The sequence below is a fragment of the Manacus vitellinus genome, unplaced genomic scaffold, assembly GCF_001715985.3.
Source record: "Manacus vitellinus isolate BGI_N305 unplaced genomic scaffold, ASM171598v3 scaffold_101_pilon, whole genome shotgun sequence".
Taxonomy (NCBI): Eukaryota; Metazoa; Chordata; class Aves; order Passeriformes; family Pipridae; genus Manacus; species Manacus vitellinus.
In genome coordinates this window covers 725,434-750,296 of record NW_021938802.1, presented here as the reverse complement: position 1 = coordinate 750,296, position 24,863 = coordinate 725,434, and the positions used below count along the sequence as shown (strand labels likewise).

At 37.1% G+C, this 24,863-nt stretch overlaps 1 long non-coding RNA gene across 3 annotated transcripts; it reads right to left on the bottom strand.

Annotated features, from left to right (window-relative positions):
- Positions 1-1,464: 1,464 nt before the first annotated feature.
- LOC108643477 lies at positions 1,465-24,862 on the bottom strand. 3 transcript variants are annotated; one of them, XR_001922934.2, is made up of 6 exons: positions 24,729-24,862; positions 23,740-23,799; positions 18,294-18,397; positions 12,659-12,697; positions 2,578-2,637; positions 1,465-1,670 (listed from the first exon to the last, which is right to left on the bottom strand). It is a non-coding gene; the product is annotated as an uncharacterized LOC108643477 (long non-coding RNA). The 3 variants fall into 3 exon arrangements; XR_003916192.1 differs by lacking the exon at positions 18,294-18,397 and having other exon boundaries at positions 24,729-24,764; XR_003916193.1 differs by lacking the exons at positions 1,465-1,670; positions 2,578-2,637; positions 18,294-18,397 and adding an exon at positions 5,159-5,205 and having other exon boundaries at positions 24,729-24,764.
- Position 24,863: the final 1 nt, after the last annotated feature.

Genomic DNA, 24,863 nt, shown 5'->3' with positions numbered 1-24,863 from the left:
TCTCTTGTCATTTTTGGACTCTTATAGAAAATGGCTTTACCCATTTATGACTCCTACCTGAAAGTGAGGTAGGAAGAGAGCATAATTTTCTATTTATGAATACTCCTGTAAATGATACCACTATAATACCCACAGAATTTGATACAGTCATTCAAGGTTTTCCTGCCACTGTTTTACTTCTTCGATGGTTATTTATGCAGGTAACTTCCATTGTATATAAAAAATGGAATCTATTATAATTCTAAGTTGTTTAGGAGGTAAACAGAAAAGTGACAGCTGGAAAAGATAACACATAATATTTTGATTTTTATTAGAGATTAAATTTATTTGAAAATATAGATTCCCCTCAAGAAATGATAGTTATTTTCTTGCTTGTGTTTTTATGTAAATCTGAAATAATCAATCATCTTTAAGCAGCTTGCATTTAGGGACATTTGTTGTCATGTTGCTTTTACATTAAATCTTCATATATTGTTTTACAAATATGACTTTCAGGATATAAGATTCATTGTAATAATATGACTATTTTTCAAAGGCATTTGAGATTCTAATATGAAGGTAGTATGTCAGGATTGACTAGGAATCTGCCCAAATTTGAAGGAATAATTTTTCACTGTGTAAACTTAAAGAATATTTTCCTAAATAGTCCCTTTTTCACAGGCTTGACGAGCACCATTTTGCATCTTTTACCACCAATATTGAATAGAATTTTGCTAATAATATGTGATTGATCTTACTTTTACTTGATGCTTTAATTCTGCCAGAAGGAGGGACATTAGGGGAGAAGAGATATTATCCAAGTGTATTTCCTTCATGTTGCAGCTGGCAGCGTGGAAAGAAGAAAGCCTTATTCCTACTGACATACTACAGTCACTGTTCAAGAAAGGAGAAATGTTCTTCCCTTCAGTTAACACTGTCCTTAATAAATTAATCTGCAAAGCTAAAGACATAGTTTTGGCAGACTGGTGGTCCATCCCTATTCTCTGAAATCACAGACAAGACATTTTTAGAATTCTGAGGTCCTGGGTACTTCAGTCAAGAGGTGAGTGAAAAAAACACCAAAACACCAAAACATAAAAACATTGATAAGGAACCTGTATATCTCAGAGCTGAATATTTCTTTCAGATGAAAGGTAGTATGGACATAAGACCTTTTTTTTAACTATAATAACATATTTAATTAGGCAAGTAGTCTTGACAAAGATTATTACAAATTCACCCACTAATTTATCTGATGAAAATGTTCTTAATGTCTTTATTTAGTTTCATTACATAGCCAGCTTATTTCCTGGCCAAGCAAACTAACATGCTTGCACAATGAGCTATTTTTTTGAAACCTTTCCCAAAGGAGTTCAAAATCAGCCCAAGTATATCTTGCTTGTATCCAGAAATTGAAGAACTCTACCTAAGAATTCATTTATTCATGAAAATCTGCTCTTTTCTAATTACAAACAGGTACCAGACTTCACAAATTTGGTCATTATTCAGAATTTAATTTTTGGGATTTTGGACCACTCCAATCCTCCACCATTTGTTGCAACATTAAAATCTGCTTTGGCAACAATGGAACAGGGCCAAGTCTAAAGTACAATAGATGTGTACTTCAGATTGCTCACTGAAGTGTTGGGAGTTGGTTATCCTTCACACCTTCCTAAGTCAGATGATTGTTCCTGTGGATTAAATGAAAGGGGATAAGTATTACATAGGAAGGATATACAGAATGGTGCAAACCAACTTTTTTTTTTCATTTCTTATCCAGACAATGAGGACCTGTTTTGAGGACTAGCTGTGTTGCGACCTGCCTCTGAGGTGGGGTAACAGGTTCTCCTTAATAAATTCCTTGGGGTGAATTAGTGTGAAACAACACTGTGGGTTGTGGGTCTTGGTATCGCTCTTACCCTCCTAACATCAGTCCATAGTTTTGTAGTTGTTTGGTGGTATTGGGAGTTCCCAGTTGCTGTCCAGAGGTTGTTATGTCCTGCGCTACTTCCAGGCAAATCAATTCACATGCATTCTGGTTGCAGGATCTGGGACCAGACCATATTTGCTTTTGTAATTGTTTGGTGTGGATTTTCAATGCATCGAGTAAACTCCAGATTAAAAACAGAAACTGAAGATAATCGGCTTCAATTTCCTTAGGAGAGTTATTTTGAGTTTCCCATAACTCTGTATGCATTCACTGGAAACATGCCACCTTATGCACACTTTTCAATATATGACCAGTTGTGGGGGTTCTAAGCATATGGCGTTCTCCCCTCTCCATAGGATCCTAGCCTCCTGCCCAGTATGCTGCCTTCTGGGTCAGGGATCACGGATCTCAATTATCACACATGGTCAGGAAAACTCCTGCTCCCCAATATCCCAGATAAAACAAGATTAGATACCTTTTTGGATCAACCTGAGTGGTCATATTTCTTTTAAATTAGTCATTAGCTCTCAGAATGACAGTGTCTGTCTACCCACCCTCCTTTGAAAACAGGTAAATTTTTCTCTGGAGGAAGACCTCGTACATATGTAGGTGCTCTGCACCACCAAAGGATCCTGTCCAGGATGTGACCCATCTCTGGGGTTCTTTACCACCTAGGTTCTTTACTAAAGCATCCCTTGGAGTGGATTCATATCTTCATATATGTGGTCCTGTAGGCATCAGCACATAGATGAAAAAAAACCAAAACAAAACAGAGCAAAACAAAATAACAAAAAAAACCCACCCAAAACACAAAGCATCTTAGGTATACATAAAACCAATCACTTTCTGGGCTAAAGGTTATTGAATGCAATTTGCAAATAAGATACAAGGAAGAGAAAGTAAGAAATTCAAATTTGTCCTATGTTTATATTTCTGATGCAGATGCATATAGGGGCACACCTGGTGTATTTGCCAATTCTCTAAGCTGGGAGACAATGGGCTTTCTGAAGACAACAAAGTTGAGATGAGGATTGCCTGACCTCACAGCAACCTTCACTGCAAAGCATTGACTGATTATTGCAGAAGCTGCCCAGGTGGGAGCATTCTCAGAGGAACCCCGGCCTCAACGTTGAGCCCCAAAGCTATTTATTTGTGTGACTACATTGAATAACACCCTAAGTGGAAAGTCTAGAAAGTTCAACAACTATCCCAAGGAAATCCTGCTGCAAAACTAGCCAGTGTGTTTAAAGAAAATGCTCAGTGAATATGGCAATGGTACATAGACAGCCCTTGGTACATCTGATACTTAGGAGAGATCTTGCACCTAATTTAAGGCAATTAACATTATACAAAGACCCAAAAGAATTAGCTGTTTCTTTTTGCTTGTTTTGTTTCGTTCTTTGTTTTATTGTTTTTTTACCTTTTTTAATTTTTATTTTGCCAGTCTATGAGTGTATATGTAACAATTTGTAATCAACATAAGAGTTTCTGGCCTACAGTGAAGAACATAGCCAAGAAGACAAAATTAAAAATAAGAGTTTCTGGTTGAGTAGTTTTGTCTATTATTTATTTTACCCAGGTAGACACAGAAAGAAAAAATCTGAAGATTTAATGAACGAATCTAAGGAATCACCAAGCAATCACTATGTATGAAGTGTGAAAGACTGAAATTATTTCTTACTATCTCTAGTACAAATAGAAAAAAAAAGAAAAAGAAGTGAAATGAAATTAATTGACAGTAGAGTCTGGAGAGCAGCGTTTTAGAATACCTCCAGGTTATCACTTCACTTCACTGGGGAAATGGGGAGTTCCCAAATTCCTTCTGATTCTAGTAGCTTAAGATTCAGAGAAGTGCCATGTATTATCAAGTTCAAATACTATTTATAATTCATTATAAATTTGATATTGGTATAGCCAAACCTGAAATGTTTCTCTCACATTTTACAAATCCTTTAAGTTTAGCCTTCTTTTTAGAAGGAAATACATCTCAGAAGGTAGCATACTATTTGCATAGTATTTCAGAATAAAAAGTGTCTCAGAAACTGTTCTAGAGAGCCACTGAACTGATTGCAGTAAAAGAACAGCAGTAGTTACACTGAAAGCTGGAACATTTATTCAGAATGCAATCAAACTAGCAAACAAAAAGCATACAAACTTCAAAATGAAGTAAACTTGAGTGAGTTCAGGACACAAATCTCTTCTTTGCTTCACTTAACATGCAGTTGAAAACCAACGCTACAACCTCAATAAAGTGAATGTAATTGGACGTGATTTCTTATTTCTGGCTGAAATAAATGGAATACATGTATGCTTATGCCCTTTCACATCTCACCCAGCTTCTTCTCAATAACACAAATGTCCATTGAGGTAACCATTTTAATGGTTAGCCAGTGATACTTTATTACACTGATACTTAACAGTGATGTTTTAGCTTCCAGCTAATTAGAACAGCTTAAAATTTAGTGGATAACAGCAAGAAAAATATATATTAAAAAAAATATCCCAGAGCAAACATTATCTCATCCATTCTAAACAGATAATGGACAATCTTTTTCTTTTTTTTCCTTTTTTTTCTTTTTTTTTTGACCCAGGCTCCACACATGTACAGAACACTTCAGAGGGGTTTTACTCTGTGTTAACAGTGCCATCTAACAAGTCACATTTCCTCTGCTGAGAATGCTCATTCTCTTTCCATGCAGAACTGAAGGCAGCATCTCCCACATGGGCTAGTAAAAATGTTTGCAGAATTATGATGTGTGTTTTGTACACATCAGCTTACAGAACAGGAAAGATGCATTCCTGACATCAGCTTGTATTTTTCTGCCATCCACCTGAAGTTTCAACAAATTTCTGCTCTCCCTCCATATCTTCTCCATCTCTCCCCTTGGTGATGACTCTATAGATACATGTGTATTTAGTCCCTGCAATTGTGCATTACTGCCACTTCTTGATAAAGCTAATTGGCATTACTCCTGTGACCTTTAGTAATGACAGATAATGACAACGGAAAAGATTTTGGAAAGTAGTTAGGCACCGAAGGAATTAGTTATTTTTCTCTTTCCCCAGTCATTAAGATCAGTGAAGAACAACAAATCTGGCAGCAGAAAACTGTGCAAATGGCAGACAACAGTGCTTGAGTTACTATAAGGGAAGGCTCTTTGCCCATAATTTATTTCCCCATACCAAATGAAACACAAAGGGAGCAGCACATGGAAAGGAACCATTGAGGTATTACTCTAAATAATGTCACCTGAGTGAAAATCTGTCCCTAGGATCTCTGATGCCATGGCTAGAAACTGAAAGTACAATAGTATTATGTCATTTCAGTTACTTGGAAGGGAAATAATAGTCAGCAGGACACTTTTTTTTTTGGTATCTCAATGAGTCTGCTTCTAGTGAGTGGAGTTAGAAAAAACATATTCTGGGGTTCTTTTTCCTTCTCATGAGAAAATAGGTAAAATTTTTAAGGGAAAGTACAGTATTTAGAGAAGACTGAGATGTTGTGCAAGTTTCGAGCTGGCTTCCCGCCAAGTCCCCGAAACTCGACAACAAGGACCCGCCTCCCAGAGAGGGAAAAGAAAAACCAAGCAGCCAAAGCTATAGCAAATATATATATATATATATATATAACATATGAGACAGATACACAAAAGGAGAATACCACACACCAGGAGGAGTGGGGGGGGAAGGGGAAGGGAGAAGGACAAAAAGGGGCAAGGACCGAACGAGCCAACCAGCCGACTGAAGGCAAACTAGCAAAAATCTCACCACTTCCCTTCGAACAGGCAGGATGGCTAGACACGGCCCAAGGCTCTCCCCTCACGCGTGGCAGATAACGGTAGTCACTGTAGGCCTCGGCTCCAGATAAACCAGACCAAAACAGGGACCCGCCGTTCTCGAACCTCGCCGGAAAGGAAGAGAGCGAGATGCCTCCCGCTGGCTTTATTTATACCTCAAGTTACGTAAAGGAATAGCATGGAATACTTCCATGATCACTTTTCTAGTTCCTTCCTGGTTACAAGTTGGTCTCCAGGAAGGCCTAGAGTGAAACCACTACAGATGTAGATGAGAAGCTTTGTGATTTGTTTTCTAAAGCTACATAGTAGTTTTCCAGAAGGAAGGATAATATCTAAGTAAGCAACAGCGAGACAGCGGAATAATGTATTTGTAATAACTGGAAAGATTGCATGTTGTCTGTTTATGGAGATAGCCAAGATTATCTGTTCGGATTTTGAGAAAGTTCTTCCAATATGATACGAGTCATATCTTTAGAACCTCCCAAGCATATTTTGTTCCTCAGAAGTAAAAGTTACAAAAGACAAATATGCCTTTAATTGTGTTGAAAAGTGGAATTATGTTCAATTTGTAGGTCTTCTAGTTTTTAAAATGCATTATTTACATAGTTGAGAAAAAATTAATAATTGTTGAGACTATCGGGATTCAGTTCTAAGTAGCTTATGGAATCTGAAATATAATTGTAAATTTTATATAATTTATAGTCTGAAAATTAGTTACTAAATGATCAGAAGGAGAGTCCAGATTCTAGAAAACAGAGGAATTACATTGTGCATTTCCAAGAAACAAAAAAACCTAATTATTTAACATTTTGGAAAAGAATGATGAAACCAATTTCAGAAATTAAATATTTTCATTATCAAAGTGATGCATTACAACGGGTTGCATGAACGGAATAAGTTATGTGTGTATTTATAAAACTCAGTTGGAATATGGATGATGAAGTCAACACACAAAAAGATTCAACTTTCCAATAAAAGAATATTGTGGCTTTATTAATATAATAAATAAACCACATGACCTGGTTGGTTGGGGTTCCAGCAACCAAATACCTTTTTTGGAAGTGAACATCACCTTTTAGATGCACTTTTAGATTCGCTTAGCCAACCACCATGGGACTTGCCACTGCCCACGTGTATTAGAGTATATTTTGGGGACTACCTCTCCCAGGATGCATCATCCAACATCCCTAAAACACGTTCCCCACAGAATATTGTCAAAACTCTTAAAATCAAGTTTTTCAAGTAAAAATATTTTTTATACTAGTTTACGTGCTATTCACACCTTATTAGGGCAGAATGTGGTACATCAATGATTTTGAAGGTAAGTGCACCACTTTCTTCCTCATAATACATAATGTTATTTCAATACTACAGAATACTGAAGATCTGAAAAATTAGATGAGGAATACAGTAAAACCTTGTATGTTTTAGGAGTGATTTAGATTCTTTAACTTCCTGCTGTTCCTTGGCCCACAGATCTATAGCCAGAAAAAGTTCAGCATCTGTGAGAGGTTTAATGTGCAGTTTGTAGATATCTACTTCATTTGACTACCCTGCAATAACATCTTAATTCTTCTGTACAGTACAGATTCATAAAATACAGATAGGGCTGTTGAAACAGGTATTGGTCAGTTCCCCCACTTTTAACTCCTGTCTCCCTCCAAGACCTGGAAGACTGTGGCTTGTACCTTCTCCAGTCTTATCTCAAGAGGCAATGTCTGTGACCAAACTTACACAGGAGACAGCAACTTTCCTCCATCCACTTGTGCTGTGCTTCACATTCCCAGAAAGCAAATTTCTTGAATTTGTAAACTAAATAAGCTGGATTCTCAGCACAGGTTGCCTGTGGTTAAGCAAAATAGCTGCTGGGCAATTTATTTTACATGTGTAAAAAAGAGTTTTGAGAATGTAAGGATTTGATTCAAATTAATGAAATTATTTCCCTTTCCTTCACAGGGAACTTAGCAGCTTTCTAAAGCCCTTCCACATGTAGGGTCAAAAAATTTTGACATATAAATAAACATATATGCATGCATGCATGCATAATAATTTAACTAGAATAAAACTATAATTTTGAGTTAAATTAGTATTAAGAGAAGTAATTAACAGTTAAATTTTTTTACCGAATGTGAACTGTTTTGTTTACAGGTTTTTAAAGCCCTTAAAGTGAACAGTGGTCAAAATTCAAAGTGAAGGTCTTTCATCAGTCTATTTACCTTTTTTTTTCCTAACAAGGTATCATTTATTTCAGTGCAATATATTTTACGTTATAGTAAATAACATTTACTTCATTTGTGAAACCCTTTTTTGTTCTAATTATACAAATAGTCTCCACTACTAAACTTAACAATGAAATTGAGTAAGATAGAAAGCACTGTTGGATATTTTGCTGAAAATCTGAGACACAGTTCCTTATCACTTTTTTTTAATTAGTATTTTTAGCGTATGTCTCTGTAAAGATAGAGATTTGAAACTTTACATCTTTTAATGAGGTGAGTAGCAAAAGCTATCTATCCAGGTCCATAAAATAGATATGCATGCAAACTGTACATCTACAGAAGTTGATTAAAAAATATTCTGTTTACAGCAGGGGCTTAAAAAGTGATCAAAAGCCAAAAGCAGTGGTTTGAGCATATCAGATTTTAAACAAGTTTAAAGTCATAAGAGAGCACCATTTAAAATGGTCCAAAGTGAATAAAAAACGTAATTTGTAGCAGTAACTAAGTAGGCAGTGTTTTAAAGAGAAGATAACATCTCAGCATACAACTGTACTTAGTAGATATATCAACAAGTGGCTTTTGCCATGTGGTAGTAGAATAAGCTAAGTACTTCCCAAGTACAGAAGAACAAAACATATGGAAAAACCAAACCAAACCAAACCAAACCAAAAAACCCCTACCAAACACCCAACATCCCCAAAAAGAACCCCACAAAATCCCAGAACCTAGTTCCAGAAACAAAACCTTGGTATTTTGGGATTTACTTGTAATGAACAGGAAGGAATATTATTCTCTATACAATGGGGAGAACATTAGAAACAAAACCACAAAACTATATAAAAAAGTATTTTAGTCCTTCTTCCCTCACTGGTTAATGAGACATGTGGCAGAGCTCTGGTGTTGCAAAGGAGTTGTGTAAAGATTTTCTCAAAGGGACATCTTGGGAACTAGCTTGAAACAGTGGAATGAGAAATTTGCTGTGAAATAAAGTTTAAAATTGTTTTCAAAGGTTTTCCTTTCAATCTCTTGATATTATTGTCAAATTCATAGGAATAAGAATAAAGATAACCATTAGAAGGATGGTGACTAATCTGATTGCTTTCAACTCTAGTCAAGATTTCATGTTCCTCAGCAGCATATCACAGCATAAAAATATATAGTTCTCTATATCTCAGTGATTTTGTGCACAGACATAAGTATTCCAGAAATGTCTAAGAAGTAGTGTTTTGCTGCAGTCTACAACTAGCAGATCCAGTGTCTCATTCAACAAAATTTTTAATCTATTATTTTGAAAAGCAGTATTTACCATGCCTTATAACATTTTTGAAGGTGGCAGTGTTGAAAGCATATAGATCCAATGTCTCTGCTGATTACAGTTTTTCTGTCTCAAAGTCTTGCTTTCATTCTTAATTATGTGACCAATAATAACCTCATTTTCTACTATTTCAATTGTTAATCTCTCTCAAATCATGCTGAAACATAAGACCACAGCAACATTACCCTCCTATATGTTCACCATATGTGCTTTTACACAAAATGCTTCTGCTGGGTTAGGAACTAACTGGATGGCCAGGCCCAGAGAGTGGTGGTGAACGGTGCTGCATCCAGTTGGTGGCCGGTCACTAGTGGTGTCCCCCAGGGATCAGTGTTGGGCCCAGTTCTGCTTAATATCTTTATGGATGATTTAGATGAAGTCCACCATCAGCAAATTTGAAGATGACACCAAGTTGGGGGGGATTGTTGATCAGCTGGAAGGCAGGAGGGCTCTGCAGAGGGACCTGGATAGGTTGGAGAGTTGGGCTGATTCCAACAGGATGAGGCTCAACAAGGCCAAGTACCGGGGCCTGCACTTTGGCCACAACAACCCCATGCAGTGCTACAGGTTGGGCACAGAGAGGCTGGAGAGCAGCCAGGCAGAAAGGGATCTGGGAGTTTGGATTGACAGGAAGCTGAACATGAGCCAGCAGTGTGCCCAGGTGGCCAAGAAGGCCAAGGGCATCCTGGCCTGGATCAGGAACAGTGTGGCCAACGGGATCAGGGAAGTGATTCTTCCCCTGTACTCAGTGCTGGTGAGGCCACACCTGGAGTGCTGTGTCCAGCTCTGGTCCCCTCAGTTCAGGAAGGATATTGAGGTGCTGGAGCAGGTCCAGAGAAGAGCAACAAGGCTCAAGTCCCTGATGAAGGTACTTGAGCACAAGTCCTGTGAGGAGAGGCTGAGGGAGCTGGGGTTGTTCAGCCTGGAAAAGAGGAGGCTCAGGGGAGACCTCATCACTCTCTACAACTCCCTGAAAGGAGGTTGTAGCCAGGTGGGGGTTGGTCTCTTCTTCCAGGCAAGACAAGAGGGTATGGTCTTAAGCTCTACCAGAGGAGGTTTAGGTTAGATATTAGGAAGAAATTCCTTACAGAGAAGTAATCAAGCATTGGAACAGGCTGCCCAGGGAAGTGGTGGATTCTCCATCCCTGGAGGTTTTTAAGATGAGACTGGATGTGGCATTTAGTGCCATGGTCTAATAACCATGGTGGTGTTGGATCAAGGGTTGGACTTGATGATCTCAGAGGTCCTTTCCAACCTGGCTGACTCTATGAGTCTGTGAAATACAGTTGAAGAAAACTGTAGATGTCATTTTAAGGTGTATTTAGTAGGAAATAACAAATCTTTCAGTTTCTAAAGGTCCTCTAGCACCCCAGAATTCCTTTGGTCAAATTTTATTTACATGTCTCATTAGCAATAGCTTTAGATTTCAAGCTATACTACTCATTCTAATAGTTTCACAGTGTTGTTTCTTCTTTTTAATTCTTTTATAATGTGAATTATGTTTTATAAATAATATGTCCATTTCATGATGTATTTACAATATTGCTTTCCTATGAGTCTTTTTATAGCTTTCATAACACAAGTTAAAATATTTTCAATGGTCACAAATCTTTGTAGAACTGTCAACACAGACAATATTTTCCTACCTTTCAACAATAGACATAAATGCAGAAACTTATATATTACAAGAGAATTAAAACTGAGGGTAGGATTAGAGTATTTAATGTACCAAAATGAGACTTCTGCAAGTCCATTACACATTCTACTATAAATTCCTCTTAGATGTCATCTAAGTGACAATGCATTTAAAAATGTCAGATTTATTTCTTATGGACTTTTCTTTCCAAACCTGAAGACAAAATACCTCTTTTGTGACACTGTGTATATAATAATTGCAGTAATCAATTCTTGTGTACAAGAAGTTACTTGTGCAGTGCAAGATTCCTGCTTGTGTTAATGTAACAGTCATGCCAAAGAAGAACTAGCAATACAGCAAAATAAACTGAAAACAGGATCCAAAATTGGTTCAGTCTGAATGTTTGAGATAAAGGAAATGTTGATTTACAGAATCAAATGTCTCTAGGGCATATGAATTACCTTGCAAGAATACTGCATGCATCTGAAGATTGCTACTCTATTATGCTGGGTATTTTAACATTCAGAAATGAATAGGAATCATGCTCACTCCATATAAAATAAAAATGATTTCATGCCAATGAGGTGTATTATTCTAGTTCACTATTCATTCAAAATGCTGATAAAACCTATTACCCAGAGGACTGAAAGAGCTCAAGAAATAGATATTGGTAAAAAGAAAATAAAATTGAAGATAAAGAAACTCATTTTTGTTTGTAGTTCAACAAGAAATTGCACTACTTTCAAAATGAACCTAGGAGAAAAAGGTGGTGGATTTCAGGTGCTTCCTGAAATGTTCACCATGCAAACCACTTTCCTTATTACGTAACAGAGAATTCATATTTGTTTTTATTATCCACAGCCATTGCTGCTGAGAACTCTGTTTAGTTTACTACCTCTTCATCTATAAATATGTGTGTACTGTGAATGCACATTCAAAGAAGAGCTTCGGTAGATTAGTTTAGTATTTGACATAGGTACTTTTTCAATGAAATTAATGTTATTCCTAAATTCCTTAAAGGACAAACCATGAGAATTTATGCTATTTTTAATGATGTGGTAACAGTTTGCCAAGTTCTGCTTTTAGTACATTAGTGTGAAAGTAACAATAAATGCATTCTTTGTGGAATTTGACTAGGATTTAAGGGGAGCACACAGTTTCTTCTATCTGAAGACAACCCCTTCCAGTTCAATTCAGAAATTAAAAATTTCTGTTACATCCCTAGCTTTTACTAAATGAACATCTGGGCTCTCGTACATTTTGTGTTGACAATTGTTGTCCATTCACAGCTCAGGCATCCAGTCATATGGCTATTTTTGCAAATTTTTAATTTCCAAAATTGAGATTTTAATGACACTACAAATTTGGACAGGGATAAAATGCTTTATAGGAAAATCTGGAAACAGAAAGTCATTTAATAGATTATGTAGATGTGCACTTCCGAGATGAAAATACATGTGGGGTTTTTTTCCATATATGCCTAAGAGAGTTGAGTAAGTGAGTTTGTTAATTAGGACAAATTATTTCTCAGTCTTAAAGACTTCTTGTAGTTTTCAGTTATATGTCCTGTTTGCTACTTACTCATGCTAATTTTATTCTAATGAGAATTCTATTTTCATGAAAATAATTTCTTCTACATTACACCAATGTGAAAAAGAATTTTCTTTATAGAGGTGTAGAGAGGGTTTTATCTGAATGTATAGGGCTATGATTCTGTTTTCATGCAAAAGAGAGGCATATAGAGATACAACTGGACTTGTGTTTCACTTTTATGTAACTTACCATTTAATGCCCAGTAGTCTTCCCTTGAACGTCTTGTACCTAGGAAGCAGCAAGAGGTCAATAGGTCACTACTTGAAATCTGAATTTCTTCTAGGTTTTCTGTGCTCAAGTACAATTTATTACTCAAGATTTAATCCAAAGACAGCCTTCTGTCTTTGAAAGATGTATATTTTTTTTGTGTGTTGAAAAAGGAAGTGTTCTGTGGTATGCTCTGATTTTATGGCTAGTAGCGTTTGGAGTTTGGGCTGGTTTTGGGTCCAACTGATGTTTAGAAAATCAAGACAATAGATGCTAGAGTCATTTGATTTGCTGTACCGTTTTGCAGTTGACTATGAAACTGAGATATGGCATGCTACACAAGTTTTAAAATATGCTCTTTCTCTAAAAAGAATTGTTTTCAGGTTTCTCATTGTCTTCCAAAGTACAGGTCTTTGTACAAATTTTTATAAACATAGAACATAGCAAAAAAAGCTGCAGTACCAATTAAGTATGTTCTGTGTGTGAAATTACTCATTACAACTCACTAGAACCCTTGAGACAAACCAAGACAACTATAGACAAAAGCATGTCTATTCTGTAATGGTAAATTTGTGTCTTATTTTATTTGCGTAAGGAAGTGTTGTATGAGTAAAGACAGTCCTCATTTTCTGTGGTTATCTTGAGCTCTTTTCAGGGTTTTTTGCTTGCTGAGAGAGTTTTACTGAGGACAAATTTAACTAGGCTGAGCATATGCCTGAGCTGAAACATGTGCTACTGAAAAATATCTTTGGTAATTTAGAATTACTATATTTCTTCAGTTAACAGCTAAGCTAAAATACATATCTTATAAATGTAAGATAAGTAAATGAGTTCAGAATTCCTACTGACATTATTCTATCCTCATTTTTAACTATTAAAAATAGTCAATTTCAAAACACTATTTAAAAATGTTCTGAAAAAAATATGAAAGTTATATTACTATATCTCAGGTAGGATTTGTTTTCTGAAGCAGTAACTTATTTCTCATAAAGTGTTAAATGGAAATAAAGGCTGAAAGTGAACACAGTAAAATGAAGCAATGAAAGAAATGTGCCTTGGGAATGACAAAATTTGTAAATACTTAGGGAAATGTTTTGATTATATAGAACAGAACTGAAAAGTCAAACACATTTTCACCTTTATAGGTATTCAACAGATATCTATTACCTCTACTAGATAAAAGAGAAGGTTGCAATTTAGAAAAACAGAATAAATCAGTCCCTCAACTCCTTATTCAAGTCTGAACTGGAAGATTGGAATGAGCATGAACAAATCCATTTATTTGGATCCATGCTTTCTATTATTTGTTACAACCTTTCCTGGTCATGCACACTACACTTCTTTTGTTGAATCTGCAGCTATCTGATTCTTCTTAATCTTGATCTCTCTCTTCTGCCCTTCCCTGTCACGTGTATTTGTTCTGCTCATTGTCAGGAGTCAGGCTTTGTTTGAATAATCTCTCTCTCCCTGTCCCTTCCTTGATCCCATACATCACATACCACATGTTCCAGCCACATCCTCTCTTGTCTCATGCCTTTTATCCTCCAAGTTTCCTCTACCTTTTTGTATCTGAAAATCTTTAATTCAATTTTTTAGTAGTTTTTCTGCAACACAATAGTAGTGTCTATGTAAAGGCCACACAAAGCTACGTTGTCATATGAGCTATTACGCTGTTAATTTTTTTTAACTTTGTACCACTCCCTCTGTACCCTGGAGTGCCTTTGATGTTTCTGTTTAATTATCCTCCTTCTATTTGCCTATCATGTTCTGGCTAACAGATTGAGCGGAGGTGAACAGCTATTCACTATTTCACTGACTGACATAAAATTACCTCAGACTTTAAATAAAAGAATGTGTGCATATTTCTAAGAGCTTCTGATTGGATAAACTCTTTCCATAACTTTTCAACTGTAAAGCTTACTAAATTGGTAACAGACATAAAAGCATTATATATCTGATGACTTATGGCATTTTACGCTGAAACATCTCTGATAAAATGACTGTTTCAAAGGGCAACAGCAGTTGGACTAAAGGCCTAATATCAGTAATCAATTTGTTTATTTTTTTATTTATTTAAAGGAATGGACACTGTAGGAACCAGAGGATAATGATGAGTATAAACGAATCAGAAAGGGAAATAAGGACTATGGTGTGTGGATACTTAGGGGGAAAACTTTAGATTTGGCAGATTTACTTGAGATTGGATGTCATAAGGCCTTCATCTGTTATATATGCTGAGGCTTGACCTCCTGAACATGACTGAATATTGCAAAGACAATAAAGTAACAATAGAACATTAGAAGATGTGGATTTCATTGTAAAGTGTTTTAGAAGGACAGTTATGTGAAGATACCACTGTAGTTAAAGAAGGAACTGAAGTTATAAGAGCTGTATAAACAGGAGGTGAGTTCAGCATCAAAGATGAAGCCAAAGGAATGTAGAAATGAGACAGGTGCACTCCAGAATGTCCTCATTGCTCAGTAGGACGATTGCTGTTTCTGAGGCATTTATGCGTAAGAATATGAGAAGGAAAATTAGGAAAATTTCCATGAGAAACCAGCAAGAGAAGTGAAACAAGCTGCATATATACACAGCAGAATTCATTCTCCACAGATGTGGAACAAAGGTCATATCAGTGTTTAAAATTGTAATCAGATAACATCTACAAAGGTATTTATATTGTGATATGTGTGATAACAAAGTCATACTCTGAAAGGAGCCAGAAAGAAGAATGGATAAAGAACAAAGACCCATAAAAAGTTGGTAATTGCTAAAATCAAAAACACCCCTCTTCCTTCAAAAATAGTTTAGCATACTGGTAAGAATTTGGGTTCTGCTACTGCTATACCTGCAATCATAATCAGGACTTATTAAGCATATTTATTTACTTCTGAAAATGTCAGTTTTTCAATTTAATTAGAATTGAACAGTGTGAACAAAGAGACATCTTTGAATGTGCAGGATCAAAAGTCAGTGAAGATCTGGAGTTTATACAACCTGAGGATTCTCCAGCCATTAATTTAATTTTTTCTGCTTGAAATTAATTTTCACTAGCCCATGATTGAGATTCCCAGATCACTTCAGAGATCTCCACTAGACAAACTGTTACAAGGAAGAGTAGCTTGGTCTTAGTTTTCCTCACTATGACAGTGCTTTGCTTAGCTGTAACACAGTGAAAGTGTCCAAGAGCCATTTGTAGACTTTTTGCATGGAAAGGCCTGTTTAAAATGGATTTGGGCATTTTGATACCCTTGTCTTTGAAAAACTAATACATTTTTACAGGGAAAGGTCTGGATAACATCAGTATTTTATCTTATGTATTGGAACTACACTTGTCTATTTAATTGGGGAGATCACAACAAGACTACCTTAAAAAAAGCTTAAAGGGGGATGTTGAAAACCAGATGGTTCCTTTGAAAGGTTGACAGTTTGGATTCTATCAGTCGTATTTACTACCATTGTACTAGGTAATGAAAAAATTTGTACAGATTATGCTGGAAATGTCATAGCTACATACTGTTTTATTTTTGTTGGCTGTAGGCTTTTTATTAATTACACGAGGATGGAGGGTAAAAATAAGTAACAACATTACAAAACCTAATGCATTATAATGTATGTATACAGTTTACCTAGTGTGTTAACTACATGCTACAGATGTATATTTTGAAACTAATGCTGTGCAAACAAACAAATGAATCTTTATGCTTTCTGTTGAAAAGCCTCTTGCTGGGTAGAAGCACTGATGTTAATGAATAAGGCAAAGTTCTTTGCCGTGCTAAGCATTTCTTATGCTATGGTTGCTGGCCATAGTTAATCTCACCTCAATAATTTCTCAGGTGCTCTGACTTAAATGTAATATAGAAGAGGAAATGGTAGTAATTCTTAAGGATTAGGTCTTTTTCAAGAGGTGAAATACCTGTGTAGCACAACCCTTGGTCATGTCAATATGGAATCAGTGACTGGAAGCACCTTAAAGTGATTACACTGATCCCTGTCAGATCAGACAGGTGCACCTTGGGATTCGTTGCATCTGAGGGGAAAGGGATTAAAGAAGAGCAGTAGCATGGCCTGAATGATAGGTGAGGGAGTAAATGCTGGCAGTCGGGAACTATGCTATCAGCCACTTGAAGAAAATTAAAATTATATCAGGAGGAACAGTTGTGTTTAGCTTTCACAACTGTAGCAGGCCTTATTGCATAAACTACAAACTTTTAGAGAATGACAAGATAGAATAGAAGTTTTCTAATTTTTTTTTCCTTTTGGAGGCAAAGCAACAAAATATTCAACACTACTCTCAGACTGATATTTCTGCTGTATTCTGCTGTGGGGTGGGTATGACTTGAATCCAACTACTACTGAAGGATTTACTGCTCTTTTTTAAAATGACGTGTTGACTGTTGTGCTGATAGGCAAACTATGCAATTCTTCAGTTATTTTAGCAGATATGAGAATGTAAATCAATAAAGTCCATCTTGGGTTTGGTTTTATAATCCAGTATAAAAACATCAGGGAGGAAAGAAAAAAAAAATGAAAGTATGCTATTGTGATGTGGTCATGGCTTTCGATCAGCTTGCCATTGCTCTGAAACTTAGTATTACATTTATTTTGGCTCCTAAGATTATTTGTCTAAGAAAGAGAAATAAAGCCTGGCAAACCTTACAAAGCTTGTCTTGAACAGTACCAGAAGTAAGTGCAATTGCTCATAATTACAGATCAGAATATATAAGACATTAAGAGTTCTCATTGATCACTTCAAAACACATCTACCCCTGCCTTAGATGACTGTATAATAAATGTATCTGAAATGTAACTTATGGATAAAGCTGTATTCTCTTTCTTATGTTTTATTACAGTAATTTTATAATGTATTCTAGAGTTTCTTGGAAACAGAACTGTTAAGATTTTATTGGAATTCTCTCCTATATCTTGTTAATATACAAAAGTACCTTAATACTATATTTTAACTAAATTGCAATTCCCTTTAACACAAGGAAAGGTTGATTTGCCAGGAATTATAAAAATAATTGCATGTATATTTATACATGTATATCTATACATGTATATCTATAACAATATATTCAGAATGCTACAGCTGCACATTAATGTGCATGTGTAGATTCTTATGAATCTACACATGAGCAGACAGCACGATGCAGGTGATTTGACACTTCAGTTTTCCTTTGCTAAGCAAGAAAATCCTGTGCTGAGCTTATCATGTTTGAGGAAAGAAACAGATAATTGCATATTTACATATAGATTCACCAGGTCAGCATACTTACTAGCATCATTACAACTTCAGCAAAAGCACGTTATCTTTTATGTTGTCTGAGAATATGGCTCAGTACTGGGCTGAAGTCTGTAGTGTCAGTATAGAGACACATAAATAGGATTCCCAATAAAAAAAGTAATTTTTGAAAGTACACTTGACAAACTTAGTGTGCATGTTGCATCCATATCTGGCTTCTCTGTGAGGCAGAATGAGCTCAGAGCTGTTATCCCCTTCAGAATCTCCAAATCAGTCTGAAAAGTGTTACTTTTACAAGAACAACATAAACTAATGGCAAATATAGCATAAGTGGTAGCCAGATACAGGGAGGGTTAATATGGTCTTTTTTACCTCTGTGAAAGTAAATGACACTAAACTGCCAGATTTTTCAGCACAACTGTGAAGCTTCATTCTGAAGGTTGCATAGTAGAAGGAGTATAGAGGCAGAAGTTAATCTGTTTGAAGAATAACCAATTACAAATTCATTAATTTTAAGTGTATATTAAATAAGGCAAATAGAATGATTATGGTGTGAACGTTCATTAACTGTAGTTTTGTTTTGATTTTGTTATGAATATATTATAGATATGTGCATGAATAGTCTGTAAAGATTTAATTACATGTTTGATAAACAGAAAAATTGCACTACAGTTATTTGTGTAACTTTAGGATAAAGAGAGATAAATAATAATTTTCTATGTTCATGAGAATCACATGTTCCATAATTAAACACTTATTTTCATCTTGAAATTAATGACTAAAACAGTAAAACCAATTTGATACATAAACCAAACAAAGCCAGCTATCTAGAGAATTTTCCACTTAGGAAATACCAAATAAGGCAATGAAGTACAGTACTCCAACAAACTAATCTGGAATCATATTTAACACTTAATTTATATTTAATACAGATATTAATATTTATTTAATATCTCAGTAGGCACCTATAGCCTGTGATTGTGTCACTATTAGCCTCTTCCTTGATTAGCTAAACAGAGGGTGTTCCTTTCAAATCTGTTATGTGCATGACAAAAGCGGAAAAGGAGATGTTGCTGGTCACAAGTTAGAGGGTAGGAACTAGGGTTAGGAAAGAAACACAGAGGAAATGTGCAAATCTACATGGAAGTCCATACTGACAATTACTTATAAAAATGTGAAAGGGATACTACAAACAAGCAATTTGGGAAGACTACCAGAATGTGATAATTTGCACTCTTGAATAACACCTTCAACTTTTCTTTGAACTTGAGATTTTTAATATTATTTCGGGGGGGGTGGGATGAAGTACAGACACCATAACTGGACTCAGTATTCCAGTCATATCCTTGTCAGGCTTAGATATATGTATGAGTCAGGGGTAATAAAAATTCTACTCCAATTAGAATATTTCTCCATTGAAAAAGTTTTATTTATGTGTTCATTCATTTTTTCACTCACAGTCAAAGTGAGCGATAAACATATTTACTATGTATTTTACTTTAATAACTATGGTTTTGGGGGTTTTTTTGGTCAGAATTACGACAGTAGCACTGTAAGAGGAGAAAGACTTGGGAGAGTTGGTTTTTGAAAGGCTGGACATGAGCAAGAAATGTGTGCTTGCAGCCATGCATAACAAACACATCCTGGGCTTCATCAAAAGCAGCGTGGCCAGCAAGTTGAGGAAGGTGATTCTGCCCCTCTATTTTGCCCTCATGAGACCCTACTTGGGGTACTGCATTGAGCTCTGGTGTCCTCAGCACAAGAAGGATTTTGACTGGCTTGAGTGGGTCTAGCAGATCACAAACACTGTCCAAGGGATGGAGCACCTCTTCGATGAGGAAAGGCTAAGAGAGTTGGAGTTGTTCAGCTTGGAAAAGAGAAGGCTCTAGGGAGAGCTTATAAGCAGTCTCCCAGTACTTGATGGGGCCTAGATATTTGGAAGAAATTAATTACTGTGAGTGTGATGAGACACTGTAATAAGTTGCCCAGAGAAGCTGCAGATGCCCCATCCTTGAAACTATTCAAGTCCAGGTTGGATGGGGTTTTGAGGCATCTGTTCTAGTGAAAGGTGTCTCTGCCCATGTTAGATGAGTTTTAAGGTCCCTTCTAATCTAAACCATCTATAATTCTTCAGACTGCCAGAATATCCTACATTTTTCTGCTTGAATAATTCTCTTTACACCTATTATATTGTAAGTCAGTTTACGAGTGACTTTATGCGAGCAATCATCATTATTTATGATTTAATGAACCAGTATTTACTATGTACAATATTTGCCAGTAAAAAATTTATTAATGCTTTTTTATTAGTGATGGACCAAGAAGCAAATTCTACCAAGTCCTTCAAGATACATGGCTAACCAGACTTTATTCCATATAATATACACCAAGGCGATTTTGTATTGTTCCACTCACTGCATCAGAATGGAAAGATTCAAAGTCAGAGATCAAGTGCATCCCACAAATTTACAGTTATATTCAAAGGGGATACTAAGTTGGAGTGATTAGACTTAGTTTTCATAAGTGCATAATGTCAATTAATGACATTAATTATATTAACTCCTCTTAATTCTTTTTTAATCAAACCCTGTAGTGGCTGCTCCATTATTTTCTTCAGGATCGATAGCAGGCTGACAGGCCTATAATTAACCATATCTATTACCCAGTTTAATTTACCCTTTCTAGATATTGACATAGCATTAACTTTCTACTACTATTCAAGAATTTTCACAGTCTTCCAAAACTTAACATAAAACTGGTATAAATAAGTGTGCCAATTTAAAAATGTTACACGCTAATAAATGTCACTTAACATGCTTGAGAGTTAGCAGCAGAATTAGAGTGTTTATTGTCATTACAACACATATACTGACTCTAGGTATCCCTGAAATACAAATATACTAGCTAAACACTGTCTTCCCTGCGTTGTTGCCAGTGATACTAGGATGTCCTTGTATAATAGTTCATTGTCATGCAGATGATTCTTTAGTGCATATCAACTAGTCAGTGAAGACCAGAGACTCTTGCACATAAGTGCGGCGAATTCTCATGACAAGAAGTGATGTTAAATTACTACACTGAGTCTAGAAGCCATGTAATACTATTAAATTATCATCTTGCTTTACCTGGGCACTAGTAATAAAAAATAGTGAGCAGTGAAGTTAAAACACAAGAAAAATTTTGATAGTAAATGCTGAACTGTGAAAGAAAATTTAACCCCCTTCTGAACCTGGAAGTAGATATTTGTGTTTGGCCTCCACCACTGCCAGTAAGGCTTATTAACTAAGAAATCATAGAATCATAGACTATCCTGAGTTGGAAGAAACACACAAAGACCAGACTTCAATTCCTGGAGGTCTGTAGTGTTTCTGTATTCAGATTGACTTGTGATTAAGCATACTGACCCATGAGGGGGTCAAAAAACAAAACAAACAAAAAAAAGCAGATGCCATCTCTAATGGTAGCAATTATGAACAATAAGAAGGTATTATTCACCAAGCCTCAATTTTACCTGGCATTTAACAAAGTGGACTTATTGTATTCATTGTTTGGTATAAATCTGCAAAATCTCAACTGTTGTTCAACAGAATTTAAAGAAACAGAGAACATAATGTTATTGCTTCCTATTTGAGTGCTGTCAAAACTTTGAAGTGGGAAAGTCTAATCAAATGTCATTGCTACAACATCAAATAGCCTTTCTTATATCTTTGAAAGACATGTGGTGCAGGACACTTGGTTAAATAATCTGTGCTGTTAACCTTCAATTACCTGATGCAGGCAAGGCACAGTTGAGTAAACTGTAGAAGAGAGTAACTAACAGGCAGTACTGCATCTGTATTGAAAGGGATTTGAGCTGCAACTGAATCTTCTTCCTTGAATTACACCTAATCTCTTTAAAGATTTTGAAACTGTGAAGAGTTCTGATAAGAGTCCTTCCTGTAAATATATTTTTTAAAATTTTAAGTCACAGATGTAACAGGACTTGGCCAGGGATGTGAAAAACAATAAGAGATTCTATTAGGGCATAGGTCAGAAAAGAAAGGCCAAGGAGAGCATACCTACCCCATAAATGAGAAGGGAGAACTAGTGTCAACAGATGTGGCAGAAGGGGCCTAGGCTGTGGCATGAGAAGAAGCAGCCAGCAGCTTAGCTCCTGTCATAAAACCAGGACAAAGCCCTAGTGGCACAGAAGCATCTCATGTCCCAGGAGCAGGACGAGCAACTCAAAAGTACGTTTCATTAAAGTGACATTCGTTCCAGTGGGACGTATAGGTTCCACCTCTGGAATAATAGACAAGCACAGTCACAGTGTAGACCCTCACCTCTGCTAATGAGTTCATTGGAACTTAGTCCAGTTGAGGCTGGCAAAGCCTTGCTTGCCTTGGCCACCCAACATCTGCCCTTGAAGAAACAGAGTCCTGTGGATATGCAGAAGTGGTGAGCACAAGTATGTGCAGTTTTTCTGTGAATTCTGTTTCTCTGCACTCACTGGAGAAGCAGCAACAATTCATGAAGCAGCAGTTCTCCATGGAGTGAGAAGAGCTGGAGTGAGTGAGGGTAAGGGCAGGTGCACATGGCCAGGTACTTTCCACATGTGCTGTCAGTCTGTGCAGCACTGCACTGCAGCGTGTGATGACAGAAAGAGCTGGGTGCTGGGTGCTGCAGCCTCCTTCGTGTGACCTCTGTTTTCTTCATTCCACACCTGCTCACATGGGGAATTGCAACCCTTATAGCACACAGAAAAATCCCCTGGCACATGGGACTTAGGGCTTTCTCTCTGCCTCTCTTGCCATGCTCTCCAGAACATTTTGCTGGAAGAGCAGGAGACGATGTTGTAGAAGCGCTCAGAGGAGCAAGGGAAGCTGGAGGCTGAGTGGGCAGAATTCCACACACAAGAAAAGCTGAGGGAGGAGTGGTTGGAGCAGAAGAGGGAGCAATCCCGGCAGATAGACTGCACCAGGATGAGATTGGCCAAGGTACTATTGTGGAGCCCCTTCCCATGGCCTCCAACACCACCTGGCAGGCTCCAGGGGTGGGTCCTGCCCGCAGGGAAGCCATTCAGCACTGCCTCCAGGTGTAAAGTCAGAGACATCACTCGGTGTGGTGAGAACCTGGCTGTTGAGGAACAGCCTCCACCAGTGTGTCTTAGATGTGCCATGTAACAGCATGCTTTTTTAGCTTAAGTTCCTATATCTCAGTTCTAGCCTCAAACAAAGTAAAAACAAACTGCATTAACCTTAAAGGTTTATCAGCTCTAGTTATTCATCTTCTTCCCTGCTATGTGCAGTCTTAAAAACCAGACTCCTCCATCTTCATTTTCATTAACTCCTCGGGTTCTTCTGAATTCACACTTTTTCATGCATGTTCTTCTGAGTTAGGAATGTGCTTTTAGCATTCCTTCTAACACTGTACATTCTGGCAAGATTCACTGGTCTCTGACTGCATATAGATGTGTAGAGTACTTGGTGTATACTGCACTCAGCACACATTCAGTAGTCATCGCCATTTCACTGCAAGTGTTCCACACTGAGCAGTGCAACCCTGAGGAAACCTGCAGAAGAGTTCATTAGTAGTTCAGACCAACAGGCAGTGTAATTCCTGTTGTAATTCCACTGGGAATATTGATCTCTATTGCTCTGACTATTAGGGCTTAATTTACACTTTTGAAAGCAATTAGACTAATATTTTAAAACCTTTTTTAGAGTGGCAGCATTTAAGTTTATTGTTCCACTCTGCTGTGCTGTCTTTTGTAAGAATGAAATTTCTCTGATGGATTCCAAATGATTATGTAGATAAAAGAATTTGTGATAAAAATTACCTAGAAAATCTAGAACTTCCAGGTCCTCCAGTAAGACCAGAAATTGTTTCCTCACTGTTTCTGAAATGAAAGGGAATTGCCATTAAATGAACATGACTTGTCATTTGATCAAAGCAATGAACAAGACTGAAGGTAAAAAATGTAAAAGAGAAAAAGATATGAAGACACAAGGGGTTTCTTAGTTTTGGCAGGCTTAACTAAAGAGTCACCGTCCCTTTACTTCATAGTTGTCATAATTTGTTTAGAACTTGTGATTTGCCCAAACATTAAAAAAAATCCAACAGTGGTAGCGGAAAAAAAAAAATATGGAAAAACACTGATATAGAAATTAGTTATGTTAGCATTTGCAAACATTGTTATCAATGAGACCTCAGGAATACTCTTTCAGAGAAAGCATGTTCAGAGATGAAGATTTTTCTTTTCCAGTTGTGAGAAATTGCCCAAGTATACCCCACAAAACCTATTCAAATGTTGCTGCAACAGCTGTTTTTCGCTTTCCAACCAGGCCAGCTAAAGTTAAAATGTTGGCAAAAAGAAAAAGTTGCAAATGTTTCTTCAGGGAGGGGTAAAGAGTTTTGCCTTCTGCATAAAAGTTTAATAGTGCTACCATTTATTTTATATTTGCTAGGTGTTCATGAAGTAATACAAATACCACTAGAGCCCAAGTAGTCCTATTTTCTCTACCAGCTCCAGGGAGAGCAGAGCCACTGGGCTGGGACAGTAGCTTCATGGGCAACAGAGGAGTGAGAGCAGAAGCAAGGACAGGTGGACAGGTGTCTCCTTACAGCTTGTCTCATATTCATGGATAACATCCTCAGCCCCCTGGGGTAGTCCCTCTCCCATCCCATCACTGTGTGGGAGAAACCAGTCTCTGGCTCAGTGATGTCCCCATCCTCTCCTATCAGCTCCTGCTTCCCAGATGTGCCCTTTGTCTGTGGGTGCCTTCGCAATGTGAGGTCATGGGCTACAGGGAGGCTCACCGTACACACCAAGGGGTACCACGTATGAGTGCCAGACCGTGGTTCACTGCACGAAGAAGGGTTGGGGATACTTCCCTCAGCCCGGGGAGGGAGGGTGGTCCCGGGGCTAGGGAAGAGCCTGTGGCGCTGGGGCTGTGGAGACGT